This window comes from Camellia sinensis, chromosome 7, assembly GCF_055761805.1.
Source record: "Camellia sinensis isolate YWXY chromosome 7, ASM5576180v1, whole genome shotgun sequence".
NCBI classification, from domain to species: Eukaryota; Viridiplantae; Streptophyta; class Magnoliopsida; order Ericales; family Theaceae; genus Camellia; species Camellia sinensis.
In genome coordinates, this window is record NC_138967.1 from 14,866,252 (window position 1) to 14,883,119 (window position 16,868).

General features: G+C 33.2%; 1 long non-coding RNA gene across 2 annotated transcripts; it reads left to right on the plus strand.

The window, feature by feature from the left end:
* Positions 1–7,298: 7,298 nt before the first annotated feature.
* On the plus strand, positions 7,299–16,018 carry LOC114284443 (uncharacterized). Of its 2 annotated transcripts, XR_003636898.2 has the most exons (3): positions 7,304–7,520; positions 10,231–10,337; positions 15,463–16,018. It is a non-coding gene; the product is annotated as an uncharacterized LOC114284443 (long non-coding RNA). The 2 variants fall into 2 exon arrangements; XR_014334998.1 differs by lacking the exon at positions 15,463–16,018 and having other exon boundaries at positions 7,299–7,520; positions 10,231–10,544.
* Positions 16,019–16,868: the final 850 nt, after the last annotated feature.

Here is a 16,868-nt window from a genome sequence, read left to right on the forward strand (position 1 = left end):
AGCACACATAATAGTGATGCTAATGGAGTCCATCCCCTATCTCCTCCCAAACAAAATCCGGTTTAGAGGTCCATCCCCTATCTTCTCCTAAACCGTGGAGTACATCCCCTATCTCCTCCCAAACAATATGCAAATGCAATGCTCAATCAATACACGTATTTTCTGTATTAATTCAATAGTCAAAATTAATGACTTAACCAATGTGATTAGTTTCAGTCATTCCTAATCCACATGCAATGTCTACAACAATCACGACTATCCTCCACCGATAGCCCAAAACAGTTATTTCTAGACTGAAAATAAATATATCAACAATCCAATAGGCGAGTGATTTAAATTATCCAACTACACCATTTAATCAATGAATTCCTCAATTTCATGAATTTAACCAAATTCCCCAATTCCCTTAAATTAATTATACAAATTAATTTATTAATACAACTAGGGTTTTTCCCAAAATTACCAAAGTAACCCCAACATATCAATATACCAAAACTTAGAACAAAACTTATAAAATGGAGTAGGAAATCCCTACCTCAAAGAAGATAACCCGAATGGAGAAGACGGAGATGATGACCCAAAAACCCAAGTGCTCCAAAACTACAAACTCTCAGATTAAAACGAAGCTCTCGACTCACTCTATCTTTTTAATAAAGCAACTAGGGTAGAAACACCCTAAAAGGTGATGAAACCTAAGAGAGAAGGTGAGTAGAGGGAGAGAGAACTCGGAACTAGGGTTTTAGGATCAAAAGAATGTGAAAAAACGTTTTAAAAACCGCTGCTGCGTATATAAACCCGACAGGCTCGCTCGAGCGAACACTTGGTCGCTCGAGCGACCAGACACACGAAACCCTCGCTCGAGCGAAGAAAAGCTCGCTCGAGCCAAGAATGCAATGCTTCAGGTCTGCAACCCAGGAGCACGCTCGAGCGAAGGAAATCTCGCTCGAGCGAAGAAACACTGCCCTCAGGCCTATACTAGACGCAATCACTCGCTCGAGCAAATATAATCTGGCTCGAGCCACCAGACACAAAACAACCCTCGCCCGAGCGACTAAGTCCTCGCTCGAGCGAACAACCCAAAAACTGGACAGCAACACTTGGTTTCCTAACCCAACCAACCTGAAACAACCCTGCTCAAAACATCCTATAACTCCAAATGAGAAAATAAAGGACGACAACAACAATTATACAATGACAGAATATACGGAACCTAAGTCCGGATACAATGATCAAATGGGAAAAGACCGGGGTCGCTATAAAAGGCAAAATGGTAATTTCATCAGGAACCACGGAATTTACATCCGCGCTTTATATATCAGTAGAGATGAGTTATGAGATCTACTTTTCCTGACGACGGAGGCGGCACAATTTCTAGGTCAGTTATGATGTTAGATTCAAGCTCACTACATAGATCGAGAACCGCAAAAACACAAAAGAAGAAAAAAAACATCAGATCCGTCACTTCATTTGTGAGTTTTTAATTTTAATTATTATTATTATTATTTTTGCAATTCAAGGTAATAACACTTGGATCAACAGATTCGGATCGTACTTAAACAGATCTGTTATTGACAATTTTTCCCATAGAATTTCAAGGACAACAACCATGAACCATGACAACGTAAATGTAGATCTATGGATCTGGATATCACAAGTGAGTTATGATTAACAATACTATCTTCGACGTAAATTGTTTGAAGGGAAATTCTTAGTGCCTCGAATTGAGCTGTCTCGAGTGGCTTGAATTTCTGTTAACCGAACGACCTACCGGACGATTGGATGAAACACTTGTCTACCGCAGTTGTCAATGACAACCGCGACTGTCAGCCCTTTTGCCGGATGATCCGGACGATCCGGACGATCGGTGAACAGAAATTCGAGCCATTCGAGGCAAAGTATTGCTCTTGTTTGAAATATATGATACTTTTTAATGGGTGTTTATATATATATATATATATTATTTTTAATTTTGATAAGTGAATAGTATATTTGTTTCAAAAAATATGGCATCCCGTTGTATTTCAACCTTGAGAGCAAGGTTAATTTTAAGGGGTAAATTCGGATTATTTTAGAATATTATTTTGTTATTATTATTCATTATCTAGGCTTCGTTTGGGAACTATATTGACTTTTTGATTTTTTTAGTTTGAGACTCAAAATCTCATTTGTGGTCGGCTTTTTGAAAAAAAAAAAATCATTATAATTTAAATGTGACACTTTATCTTATTAATTTTTTTATTTATTTTATATTTTTATGATTATTTTAACCCTGACATCAATTTCGTCCCATGCCAAATAAAGGCCTAGTAATTAAAATTTCAGGCCCCTTTTCTTAACAAAATTAACACACTAGCACAAATAAATAAATAAATAAGAAAAAGAAATTGACAAAAAGACGAAGAAATTGATTTTTTTTTTTAAAAAAAAAAAACGAAGAAATTGGAAAGAAGAGACCCACCTCCAGGGGGAGACCTCTGTTGAATGTTGATTCAATCAAGCTAAAAGATGTAAAAAGTAGAGAGAAATTGAAATTTTTGATTTTTTCGTATCGATTATAGGTTTTTTGGTTTTTTTAATAACATTTTGAGTATTAGGCTAAAAGTGTTGCATGCTAAATGAGGCCAGTTTGGGGCTAAAAAGCCTCGTTTGTGATAGACTTTTTTGATTTTTTTGATTTTTTTTTTTAAAAAATGAAATGATTATGATTTGGATGTGACATTTTGTTTTATTGACGTTTTAACCAATGTTGTCTGTTTGTAGCTATTTTAACCCGAACCATTTATGCCAAACATAGCCTTAAAAGTGATGGTACGTATGTTGTGATAATATTATTTATTTATTGGTAATGTTATATATTTTTTTATTCAAATATTTTTTAGCCAAAAAATGTGTAACATTATCACAAAAATGTTCATTTACAATTGTCGTAACTCTACTTTAAAAAAAAAAATTATCATAAAAATACGTAATATAAGATGCGTACACTTTTTGAGGTTTGTGTACCATAGCGTTCCCCTTAATACTACTATAGCATATACACAATACACAATACCACAAAGTGTGTATTGCATGCATCTTGTTATATATTTTTGTGATTAATGTTACATATTTTTTTGTAGGAGTTATGACAATTTATATTTGAGAAATAAAGTTACGCATTTTTGTGATAATGTTACACATTTCGTGATTAGAAAATGTTTGAATAAGAAAATGCATAACACTATCATAAAATACGTAACACTACCACAAAATGTGCGATTTCATTTCTCAACCATTAAGGTATTTTATGAACAATTTTACTCTTACAAATATTTTTTGAACATTTAGCAACTTAGTGATGTGAATATTCACGTTAAATAAATTTGAAAATGTGAATATTTACGTTGATAGTGTGAATGTTGCATTTGACAGTGTATGTTCACATCATGGAATATTCAGACCGTCAATGTGAACATTAATGTACAGTTCATCCTATTAATATTAGAGATATTTTGGTAATTATGTTATTCATAAGACTTGTTGGAATATAAAAAATAACTTAAAAGTGGACCATAAGCGAGTGAAAAATGATTTATGAATAAATTATTTTTTAATTTTCAATAATAGTGAGAACCATATCACAAATGAGTTGCAATTATTTATTATTTTTAATTTTGATACGTGAATAGAATATTTATTTCAAAAAATATGTCATCTAGTTGTATTTCAACCTTGAGAGCAAGGTTGATTTTAAGTGGTAAATTCAGATTATTTTAGAATATTATAAGTTTTATTTTGTTATTATTATTCATTATCTAGTAATTAGAAGTTCAGTCCCCTTTTCTTAACAAAATTAACACATTAACACAAATAAATAAATACAAAAGAAAAAGAAATTGACAAAAAGAAGAAGAAGAAACTGAAAAAAAAAAAAGAAAAAAAAATGAGAAGAAATTGGAAAGAAAAGACCCACCTTGAGGGGGAAACCTCTGTTGAATGTTGGTTCAATCAAGTTAAATCTGACCATCGTAAACATATAACAATCCACTACCACATCGCATGTGACCTAACCTATAACTCACTAATGTTAGAACTCCTAATTACTAGATAATTAATAATAACCAACAAAACAACAATTATAATATTCTAAATTAATACAAATGGATCAAATATATTATTTTTAAGTTTTTTTGATTATGCACGAAACAAATAGTTTGAGACAAAGTGAATGTTTATTCATGTATATTTGATTCAATTGGATTTTAAATTTAGTTTAATTTATTTACTTATATGTAGGTAAATTTGTAAGTACAAGGAGAACTTCATTTAGGTTTATGGTTACGAGAATTTACATGGGAAATGCTATGGTATCATATTCATTCTATTATATGTAATTTCATGATAAATATTACATAATCTTTTTTATAGAATTAAGATAATTTGTGGTTCAAGAGTGATGGTACGTGTTTTGTGGTAATATATTTATTTTTGTGGTAATATTATGTATTTTTTATTTAGATATTTTCTAGCTAAAAAATGTGTAACATTATCACAAAAATATTCATTTACAATTGTTGTAACTATATCCAAAATATATATATATATATATATATATCATAAAAATACATAACATATATCACAAAAATACATAATATGGATGCGTACACTTTTTGAGATTTTGTGTACCATAACTGTAACGCCCTCAAAATAACAACATTAAACCCATCAGATAAGACATGCATTTACATAAAAACTAACCACATTCTTTTATTCAACAGAGTTCCATTACATAAGTATTACATGTTAACATCAAAACAAAATGCCCTACGGGCTTACAGCTTTCCAAGTTAACACTTGGTTACAACAAAAGAGTACTAACTCGTTTACACATTAAGCCCTTGGCTTGAAGTTACATGTAATACATCAAAAGTTAAGCGACAAAAGTATGTCCGCCTCTAGCCTCCTAGCTATGTCCTTGGAGGTGGCATGCTACCTGTACCTGAAAATGATATTCCCATATAGGGTGAGCCACAGCCCAGTAGAAATACACTAAACCAACCATGAACAATGACTAAAAGATTAGCAATTGATAGATGGCTAACACAGATACATTCACATAAATTACACATTTATGTCATACAACTTATGAGTCTAAGTTACCTTTCATTTTCCCTTTTTCAACAGATAAGCATATAAACTCTATCCACATACTCAACCGATATGTATAACAACAATATCCACATTCACAGATAAGCATATAAGCTATATCCACATTCTACAACAGATATGTATAATAACAATATCCACAGATAAGCATATAAGCTATATCCATACTTCACAAAGATAAGCATATGAGCTCTATCTTCACTTTACTAGACAAGCATATGAGCTGTATCTACGGAGTTCATCCCCTATCTTCTCCCAACACTATCCGGTTTAGAGGTACATCCCCTATCTTCCCCTAAACCGCGGAGTACATCCCCCATCTCCTCCTCTACACATAACGTATACAAACACAATGGTTCTATATACAATCACTCAATACATATAGTTAATGTATTCTATCAACCGTCAAGTTCCATGACACACTTCATTGATTAGTTTCAGTTTGCCTAATCATCATACATTGTCTACAACAATCACGACTATCCTCCACCGATAGCCCAAAGCAGTTATTTCTATACAGAAAATAAATGCACAATGGATATACAATCAACATTTTATTTCCTCATTCCTCACAATTAGTTATCCCAATTAATTAAACAATGTAATTAGGTCGTTATCCATAATTACCAATTCAACCCTTAGGTCCCATTTTCATCAATGATTCAACATTTATTCCATTTCTCTACTCCAATCATGCATCTAGGTTTATTATGATTAAAACCCCAACTTTTGTAAAATTGCACAAAAGCCCCAAACTTTTACCAAATTACCAAATCAACCCCAACATCTCAAAATACTAAAATTTAAAGACAAAATCCATAGAGAGGAGTAGGATATCCCTACCTCGAAGTTTAAGCCAAAAAGGAGATGAAGACTCGAAGATCAACGTGCTCCAAATCCAAACTTTTTCAGATTAAAACAAAGCTCTCAACGCCCTCTATCTTTTTAACAAAGGCTCTAGGCTAGATTCACACTCTAGGGAGATCAAATCTTAGAGAGGGTGTAAGTTTAGAGAGAGAGGGTCTCAGATTTAGGGTTTGATCAAAAAAAGAAGTGAAAAACTGAAGTTCAAAATCGCTACTGTCCGCTGATATAAAACACGCTCGCTCGAGCGAAGCCTTTGTCGCTCGAGCGACCAGACACAGAAACTCTCGCTCGAGCCAAGAAGTTCTCGATCGAGCGAAGAAAAACCCAGACCGCTCGAGCGAAGGAAGCTCACTCGAGCCAAGAAAGGCAACTCTGAGGTCTAGAACCAGACGCAACACTCGCTCGAGCGAAGCCACCCTGGCTCGACCCACCAGACACGAACCTCACTCTCGCTCGAGCGACCAACTCCTCGCTCGAGCGAAGGTCCAAAAATCTGGGCAGCAACACTAGGCTCCCAAACACAACCAACCTGTAACAAACCTGCCCAACACATCCCATAATTCAATATACAAAGTACAAAGGATGCAAACAAGATAATAAACAACTACCAACATCCACGGACACATGTCCGGATCACTGTACAACAAGGGTAAACCCGGGATCGCTATAATAACATTTCCCTTAATACTACTATAGCATATACACAATACCACAAAATGTGTATTGCATGCACCGGATTATTTATTTTTGTTATAAATGTTACATATTTTTTTTATAAGACTTATGACAATTTGTGTTTGAGAAATGAAGTTACGCATTTTTGTGATAATGTTACGTACTTTATGATATTGTTACACATTTTGTGAAAAGAAAATGTTTGAATAAAAAAATGCATAACATTATCATAAAATACATAACACTATCACAAAATGTGCAACTTCATTTCTCAATCATTAAGGCATTTGATGAACTTGGTGACGTGAATATTCACATTAAATAAATTTAACAATGTGAATATTCACGTTAATAGATTGAATGTTCACATTAACAATTAGGGGTGTGCAATGGATCTACCGGTCCGGCCCATCCGCTCGACCCGACCCGAGGCATAGTGGGTGGATGCGTGCTATTTGACGAGCGGGTGCAGGCCATTGAGGCCAGTAAATACTAACATTTTTGCAGGTCGCAGGTGTGGGCCGCGGGTAATCCGTCAAATCTAATGAATCACCCGACCCGCCCGCCTACCCTAATTTCCCCTCATTTTCCCCCAGTGTTGCCCCCCTTTTATTTCATTTCAGGTTTATTTAGCCCTAGGTTTCGTTCGAGTTCGAAGAAAGAGTGTCTGCCTCTTTCTCAACTGTCTCTCTCTCTCTCTCTCTCTCTCTCTCTCTCACACTTGAACGGAGGCGACGAGAAGTGATCGGCGTCGGCGACAGTGGTGGCTACTAGCTAGCGACGATCGGCGATCGACGACAGTGGCGGCGAGCGATCAAAGCATCGATTAGGAGGTAATATTCTCTTCTTCTCTTCTCTTTGTCTTTGATCGTTGATCGGCGATTGTGTTATGTGTTTTTATTTTTTTATTTTTTCAGTAATTAGGGCTAGGGCTTCGGCTTCTTCTCTTGCCTTCTCTTCTTGTCTTTGTACAGATCTTCTTTTCTTCTCTTCTCTTCAGGGCTTCGACTGTGTTCTGTTAATTAATTAGGTCATTGACTGTGTTAAATTAATCATAAATTTGGGCTGTCATTGATCAAATAGTCATGTTTAATCATGTTTCTGAGTATTAATCATGTTTAATAATGTTTTTGAGTTTTCAAACATATTTCTTACGAAAGACAATGAAATTAGATTGGGTAAGAAGGCAAAAAGAATGAATATGATTTGATTGATGTATATGGTCCTCCATGCAGTTTTTGATCTCATTATAGCGATCCCGGGTTTACCCTTGTTGTACAGTGATCCGGACATGTGTCCGTGGATGTTGGTAGTTGGTTATTATCGTGTTTACATTCCTTTTTCTTCATATTTGAGTTATAGGATGTATTGGGCAGGTTTGTTACAGGTTGGTTGTGTTTGGGAGCCTAGTGTTGCTGCCCAGATTTTTGGTCCTTCGCTCGAGCGAGGAGTTTGTCGCTCGAGCGAGAGTAGTGTTGCGTCTGGTTCTGGACCTGAGAGTTGCCTTTCTTGGCTCGAACGAGCTTCCTTCGCTCGAGCGGTCTGGGTTTTTCTTCGCTCGATCGAGAACTTCTTGGCTCGAGCGAGAGTTTTCTGTGTCTGGTCGCTCGAGCGACCAAGTCTTCGCTCGAGCGAGCGTGTTTTATATCAGCGGACAGTAGCGTTTTAAACATCACTTTTTCAGTTCCTTTCTTTGATCAAACCCTTAATCCGACACCCTCTCTCTCTAAACTTACATTCTCTCTAAGATTTGATCTCCCTAGGGTGTGAATCTAACCTAGGGCCTTTGTTAAAAAGATAGAGGGCGTTGAGAGCTTCGATTTAATCTGAAAAAGTTTGGATTTGGAGCAAGTTGATCTTCGAGTCTTCATCTCCTTTGTGGCTTAAAATTCGAGGTAGGGATATCCTACTCCTCTCTATGGATTTTGTCTTTAAATTTTGGCATTTTGAGATGTTGGGGTTGGTTTGGTAATTTTGTGAAAGTTTGGGGCTTTTGTGCAATTTTACAAAAGTTGGGGTTTTGTTCATAATAAACCTAGATGCATGTTTGGAATAGAGAAATGGAATGATTGTTGAATCATTGATGAAAATGGGACCTAAGGGTTGAAATGTTAATTATGGGAATTGACCTAATTACATTGTTTAATTAATTGGGATAATTAATTAAGAAGAATGAAGAAATGAAATGTTGATTGAATATCCATTTGTGCATTTATTTTCTGTATAGAAATAACTGCTTTGGGCTATCGGTGGAGGATAGTCGTGATTGTTGTAGACAATGCATGATGATTAGGTAAACTGAAACTAATCAATGAAATGTGTCATGGAACTTGACGGTTGATAGAATACATTAACTGTATGTATTGGGTGATTGTATATAGAACCAATGTGTTTATATACGTTATGTGTAGAGGAGGAGATAGGGGATGTACTCCGCGGTTTAGGGGAAGATAGGGGATGTACCTCTAAACCGGATAGTGTTGGGAGAAGATAGGGGATGAACTCCGTAGATACAGCTCATATGCTTGTCTAGAGAAGTGAAGATAGAGCTTATATGCTTATCTTGGTAAAATGTGGATATAGCTTATATGCTTATCTGTGAATGTGGGATATTGTTATTATACATATCTGTAGAGAATGTGGGTATAGCTTATATGCTTATCTGAATGTGGGATATAGTTCTTATACATATCTGTGGAAATGATGAAAGAGCTAGCATGCTTATCTGTTGAAAAAGGGAAAATGAAAGGTAACTTAGACTCATAAGTTGTATGACATAAATGTGTAATTTATGTGAATGGATCAGTGTTGACCATCTATCAATTGCTAATATTTTAGTCATTGTTCATGGTTGGTTTAGTGTATTTCTACTGGGTTGTGGCTCACCCTATATGGGAATATCATTTTCAGGTGCAGGAAGCATGCCACCTCCAAGGACATAGCTGGGAGGCTAGAGGCGGACATACTTTTGTCGCTTAACTTTTGATGTATTACATGTAACTTCAAGCCAAGGGCTTAATGTGTAAACGAGTTAGTACTCTGTGTTGTAACCAAGTGTTAACTTGGAAAGCTGTAAGCCCGTAGGGCATTTTGTTATGATGTTAACGTGTAATACTTATGTAATGGAGCTCTAATGAATAAAAGAATGTGGTTAGTTTATATGTAGATGCATGTCTTATCTGATGGGTTTATTGTTGTTATTTTGAGGGCGTTACACTCATGATCATAAATATTAAATGTACAGGTGACTTACTTGCAAAGCTGCTCTACAATTTATTTCCTAATCATACTTTATCAATTTATATATATTCAAATGAAATAAACTTGTATTCTACAATTGAATTAATCAAATACAACACTTGCATTCCATCAGTCCATTGATCTTTTTTCTAAGGTCCAATCTAATATTACATTCAGATACTCAGATAGATTCTCTCCTAGTATTGGCTTCAGTCAATAAGTTTTGTATGCTGTTAATGCTTGAGAAGAAATGGCACCATCTTATGTCTACCTATTAATGGTGTCGCCTCACATCTTATGCAGATGGTGAGAACTTCATGGCATGACTCATCCATGAATGACATGTTGCTACTGTCCCAGGCTGTTGTATGTTTGAAATAGTTGCACACCAACCTGCATTTTGAGCTCCTGTAAGTCTCATCTTAACCAATATTTAGAATTTTTCCATAATATGTTGCTACAAAATGTGTTAAAACTATGTCACACATGGAATCAGATTCTGTTTAATTGAATACTCTATATGTTGAATACTCTTCTCAGTTGCTTGTTGCTCTGTACTTTTAAAAAATCTAATCTTCAGCTTTACAATTAATTGAATACTCTATATGGTTAATAAATACATGGTTTATTTTCTTTCAAGTTTTTTTTTTGTTAAACTGTTGTTAGACCATGGATTTGAATAAATAAATATTGCATTGCCTAGGGTTTTTTTTTTTTTGTTTTTTGTTGAAAATTTGTAAAATTTCAAACCGCCAAACCGATTCGTATCCATTCGCCAATCCGCCAAATCCGCATCCGCAGGAATAGATGGCAAACTGATCCGCGCCCACCCCTCGCATCATGGAACATTCAGGTTGTCAATGTGAACATTAATGCGCGGTTCACCCTATTATTATTAGGGTATTTTGGTAATTATGTTATCCATAGGATTTGTTGGAATATAAAAAACTAATTAGACTAAGTGGAGCATAAGTGAGTGAAAAATGATTGATGAATAAACAACATCTTGTTTGGTTTCAATTTGTTGAATTCAGTTTTCAAAAAAATGAAATTTTTTATTTTTCATATTTTTTTAATTTTCACTAATTTTTTTAATATTTTAAGTAATTTTTAAATTTTTAGATACATCTAGCATATAAATACACTTAAAAAGTATTATATTTGTGAATTTTTTTAAAAAGTATAATTTTTTAAAAAAAAATTCACTAAATACCAATAATAATAATAAAAAAATGAAAATCCAGTGTATTTATATATTATTGTGTATTATTGATTTTGTAAAATATTTTTTTTATAAATATTTTACTTTTTAGATATATCTAAGTAAGGTACATCTAAAAACATAAAAAAATATATTTAAAATTTAAAAAATATTTATTAAAATTATGAAAAATAAAAAAAGCTCAATTTTTAAAAAAATAAATTCAAAAAATTTAAACTAAACTAAGTGATTATTTATTAATTTTCAATAATAGTGAAAATCATTGTTTGGTAGAATTTTGGAAACGTTTTGAATGTGTTTGGTTAGAATTTTCAAAAATTGATTCCATCCACTTTTGAAAACACGCCTATCCGGTCATTCTCTCGCACGTTCGGCTGGTTCACCAGAACAGTGTTTGTTTGTTTTTTATTTTTTTGTGGCAATTGGCACATGTTATTTTTTATATTTTAAATAAAAAATATTTTCAAAATTTTTTTATGAGTTTTGAATTGTGTGTTTAGTTATGAGTTGTAAGTTTTTAAATCAAACAACTTTTCTAATTTTAAAAATTCAAATTTTTTTTCAAAACTCATACCTAAACAAATTCTTTCTTTTCAAATCATAATTCAAAATTTCACAAATTCAAAATACTTATACAAAAAACTAACACCCCAGGCGCGTACTTTGATTCCATTATATGTAAGGGTAAGCAAAACCCTAAATTCAGCAAACTCAGCTGCCTTCCTCTCTCAGCAGCTTGTGGCTCTCTCTCTCAGCCATGGCGAACTTCTTCAGAAGAGGTAATTTCTAGATTCAACAAACATGCAAATTGTGTGGGTGTCTATCCTTATGCAAATTGTGTGGGTGCCTATCCAAACATGCAAATTTGCTGAATCTAGAAATTTAGAAATTACCTCTTCTGAAGAAGTTCGCCATGGCTGAGAGAGAGCGCTGCAAGCTGCTGAGAGAGGAAGGCAGCTGAGTTTGCTGAATTTAGCGTTTTGCTTACCCTTACATATAATGGAATCAAAGTACGCGCCCGGGGTGTTAGTTTTTGGTATAAGTATTTTGAATTTGTGAAATTTTGAATTATGATTTGAAAAGAAAGAATTTGTTTAGGTATGAGTTTTGAAAAAAAATTTAAATTTTTAAAATTAGAAAAGTTGTTTGATTTAAAAACTTACAACTCATAACTAAACACACAATTCAAAACTCATTAAAAAAATTTTAAAAAAAAATTATTTAAAATATAAAAAATAACATGTGCCAATTGAGACAAAAAAATAAAAAACAAACACTGTTCTGGTCAACCAGCTGAATGTGCGGGAGGATGACTGGATGGACGTGTTTTCAAAAGTGGGTGTGGAATCAATTTTTGAAAATTCTAACCAAACACAGCATTCGAACCAAGGTATGGAATCACGTTTCCAAAATTCTACCAAACAATGATTCTCACTATTGTTGAAAATTAGTAAATAATCACTTAGTTTGGTTTAAATTTTTTGAATTTATTTTTTTAAAAATTGAGCTTTTTATATTTTTAATAAATATTTTTTAAATTTTAAATATCTTTTTTTATGTTTTTAGATGTACCTTACTTAGATATATCTAAAAAGTAAAATATTTATAAAAAAAATATTTTACAAAATCAATAATGAACAATAATATAAAAATACACTGAATTTTCATATTTTTTTTTGTATTATTGGTATTTAGTGAATTTTTTTAAAAAGAATTGTACTTTTTTAAAAAAATCACAAATATTATACTTTTTAAGTGTATTTATAGATGTTATCTAAAAATTAAAAAATTACTTAAAATATTAAAAAAATTCAGTGAAAATAAAAAGCATGAAAAATAAAAAATTTCAATTTTTTAAAAACTGAATTCAGCAAATTGAAACCAAACAAGATGGTGTTTATTCATAAATCATTTTTCACTCACTCCACTTAGTCTAAATTATTTTTCTATATTCCAACAAATCCTATGGATAACATAATTACCAAAATATCCCTCATAATAATAGGGTGAACCGCGCATTAATGTTCACATTGACAGTCTGAATGTTCCATGATGTGAATATACATAATGTCAATGTGAACATTCGACCTATCAACGTGAATATTCACATTGTCAAATTTATTTAATGTGAATATTCACATCACCAAGTTCATCAAATGCCTTAATGATTGAGAAATGAAGTTACACATTTTGTGATAGTGTTATGTATTTTATGATAATGTTATGCATTTTTTTATTCAAACATTTTCTAATCACAAAATGTGTAACAATTTCAAGTTGCATCCAAACTGTTGGTGACAAATTTTTTTTTAAAAAAAAAACTATTGGTGACTTCAAATGATTATAAAATGTGATCTTTTTTTTAGTTTTTTGTGGTTGATTTGATCTGGAGCACTTTTGAACTGATTTTGAGAGAACTTGTTTGTGTAAAAGTATGCAACTGAAGAGTTTTTACCATAATGTACTGATCAAGGTGTGGATAGCATTCATGCTTTTTCTTTTTCTTATTTTATTTTATTTATTTAAAGGGTTATTTTAATTATATTTTTTAAACAGAGTGATTACCAATTACATTTTTTAATTAACAGAACATTATTTGAACCTACTTTTCTCTTGTAGTGTTTACATTCTGGTAAAAAAATTATAGTAGTAATAACGTTTTTTTATGCTTTTTTAATTGTCATTACTATTTCATGTTTTAACATAGTTTATAAATTATATTTGTTCATACACTAGTTATTTAATGTTCATACACTAGTTATTTAATTTTGGGTTTAAAAAAAACTAGGGTAAATTTTACTTTACTTGTGGTATCGTCAATGTGCAGATTATCATCAATCATTTTGAAATAGTTGCATAATTTTTTTGTAATTTATAGATTGAAGTGTATTCACCGTGTTTGGTTTCAATTTTCTGAATTTAATTTTTTAAAATTTGAGTTTTTTTTATATTTTTAGTGAATATGTTTAAAATTTTAAACAATTTTTTTACCTTTTTAGATGTATCTTACTTATATGTATTTAAAAAGTAAAATATTTGCAAAAAAATATTAAAAAATATTATACTTTTTAAGTGTATTTATGTTAGGTGTATCTAAAAAATTAAAAAAAATGGCTTAAAATATTTTTTAAAAATTCAATGAACAAAAAAATACGGAAAATAAAAAAATTTAATTTTTTAAAAAGTGAATTCAGAAAACTCAAATTAAACAAGGTAAATATTTCGTCAAGTTAATAGTACAAACTTTTTGTTAAAAATGTTGAGAATGTTAATGATTTGCACTGTGAGAGTAACCTATCTACAAGAGTATTTTAGTGTTTTCACCCGAGCTATTAATAGACTAAACGAGGTGTACTTTAGTATGAAAATTACGTGAGTTATGTGCTTGTTTTCAAATGATAGGAGCAATGTGCACATGAGCCATAATTTGGGTAAAGTGAAATTTGTTCAAAAAACTAATCAGGTCAAAGAGGCGATTCTATAGCTTGGAAATAGAAAATCATAAAATTTTTAATTTGAATGATAGCTAGTTGACATTGAATAGATAGATAGACAGATATGTAACGTGGATAGATATGTGAAATAGTAGACGAGTAACTTTTAAATTGTTATTGTCCTTATGACTGCAAAATATTAGGATTTAGGAATGTTGTCTCACTACAAGAAAAGTGGGCTTAACAGACGGAAGCATTTGCGATGGCACACTTGCCGTCTCAAAAAGTGACTTTTTGGGACGGCACAACTTTGTCGTCGTAAAAAAAGTGAGTTTTTGTGACGGCACAACTTGCCATCGCGAAAAAGGTGAGTTTTTGCGACGGCAGAAAAATAGAGTATTTGCAACGGCAGAAAATGCTGTAGCGAAAAATGAGAGTATTTGCGACGGCAGAAATTATTGTCGCAAAAAAGGAGAGTATTTGCGACAGCAGAGATTGTTGTCGGCACCAACTGCCGCCGCAAAAAATATATATATATATATATATATATGAATTTTTCTGATTGTAATAGGTTCCGTTTCAAAACAAAAGTAAAAAAAAAAATATTGTGGTTTTGAGACAACTTCATAAATATACAATCACAAAATGGTTTGAATAAATGCAACAATATTTTTCTGTCACAAAAAAAATTAAGAAAAGGGCGCCGTCTTACTCTTTTGATATAACATTTCTCTTTTCACCCATTTTTTCCTTTTTCTGTCTCTGTCTCTTCTCTTTTTCTCTTTCACTCATCACTCTTCTTATTCTGTCTACCACCACTACTACTACCATTACCTCTCCTCCACCACCGCTACTTTATCTCCTCTACCACTACCACAGCTTCACCACTAATCTCCTTCGCCATCACCGCCATCACCACTATAACCTCTTATCCATCACCTTCACCACTACTGCCGCTCTCTCTCCTCTACCACAAAATTAGTTCCTGATTTTTAGTAACAAAAAAAAAGGGGTCGCAAAAAAATATTTTTCATTGATCACAAAAAATTAACTTTATTTTAATAGATATTTTTCATTAAAATATTACCCCTACTTCTACCAAATTAAAAAAATAATAATAATTTTTTATTCATTAAAATAAAAATGAAACAAATAAATTTTCAACCTTAGTAACTAAAAAAAAATGAAAAATCAAAAAAAAAATTCATTAACTTTTAAAAAAAAAATTATTTTAACAAAAAATAATTTTTTTTTTTTTTAAAAAGAGCCATTTTGTTGTTTAAATATTCATTTGTGACAGAAACCAATAAAAAAATTATTCCCGCTTGATTTTCCACTCCCCCTTTTTTCCATTCCCGCTCGGGTTACCCCCCTCCCCAATCTCTTGAACCAAAATCCCCAATCTCAAAAACCAAAAATCCCCTTCAACCAAAAATCCCTAATCTCTTCTTACAGCGCTCTCTCTCTCTCTCTCCGTTGAGCGGCAGCAAACGACGGCATCGAGCAGCCTCCTCACCTTCCAAGTTCGTACAAAACGTTGCAGTTTCATCCGAGTACAAGCAAGAAGAGGACCTATTGAGTGATGCAGAGGAACCCAGTTTCTCTCCTGCTCTCAAACTCTTCATTGGAAACTTACCTTTTGAGAGGGTAATTTTTGGGAAAGAATTGGGCCGAGCTGTGAGTTGGGCCCTGCGGCCCAAAGTGTGAAGGAATCGATAAAAAGCCGTAGTGTAACTTCGGCCCATAGAGGTGAGATTACTCCGGCTCAGAGAAGAAATAGTTACTTCGGCCTAAGGAAGAATAAAGCTACTCCGGTCGGAGGCAACTTGGAGTTAGGCCGGTCTCAGAATTAGTCCGGTCGCGATATGTACAGGGAAGGCTGGTTTCGGGATTAGTCCGGTCGTCACATACTATGGTTAGGTCGGTCAGAACTTGTTACTGGGAAGGTTGACCTAAGCACATCAAGGTTGAACAAGGGCAGCCGAAGTAACGAGTTAGAGGAGAAGACCGAGCTAAGGATAGTTCGGCCTTCTATGTGGCTCAGTAGAGCCAGTGTTATTTCGGTCATGTTATAGTTCAGCCATGAAGAAAACCATCCCACTTGGTTTAAGCAGTGGGGAGGGTGTAAAAGGATAAGCATTATCCTTAGGAGAATGAATCCTAGGAGGACTCTGCATGGAGAAATACAAGTCCTACTAGGATTGTGCCGCGGGAAACTTATAAAAGCTCACAAGCATCACCTTGGAGGAGGTAATTGAACACAATCTTTCTGAAAACTTAGAGCT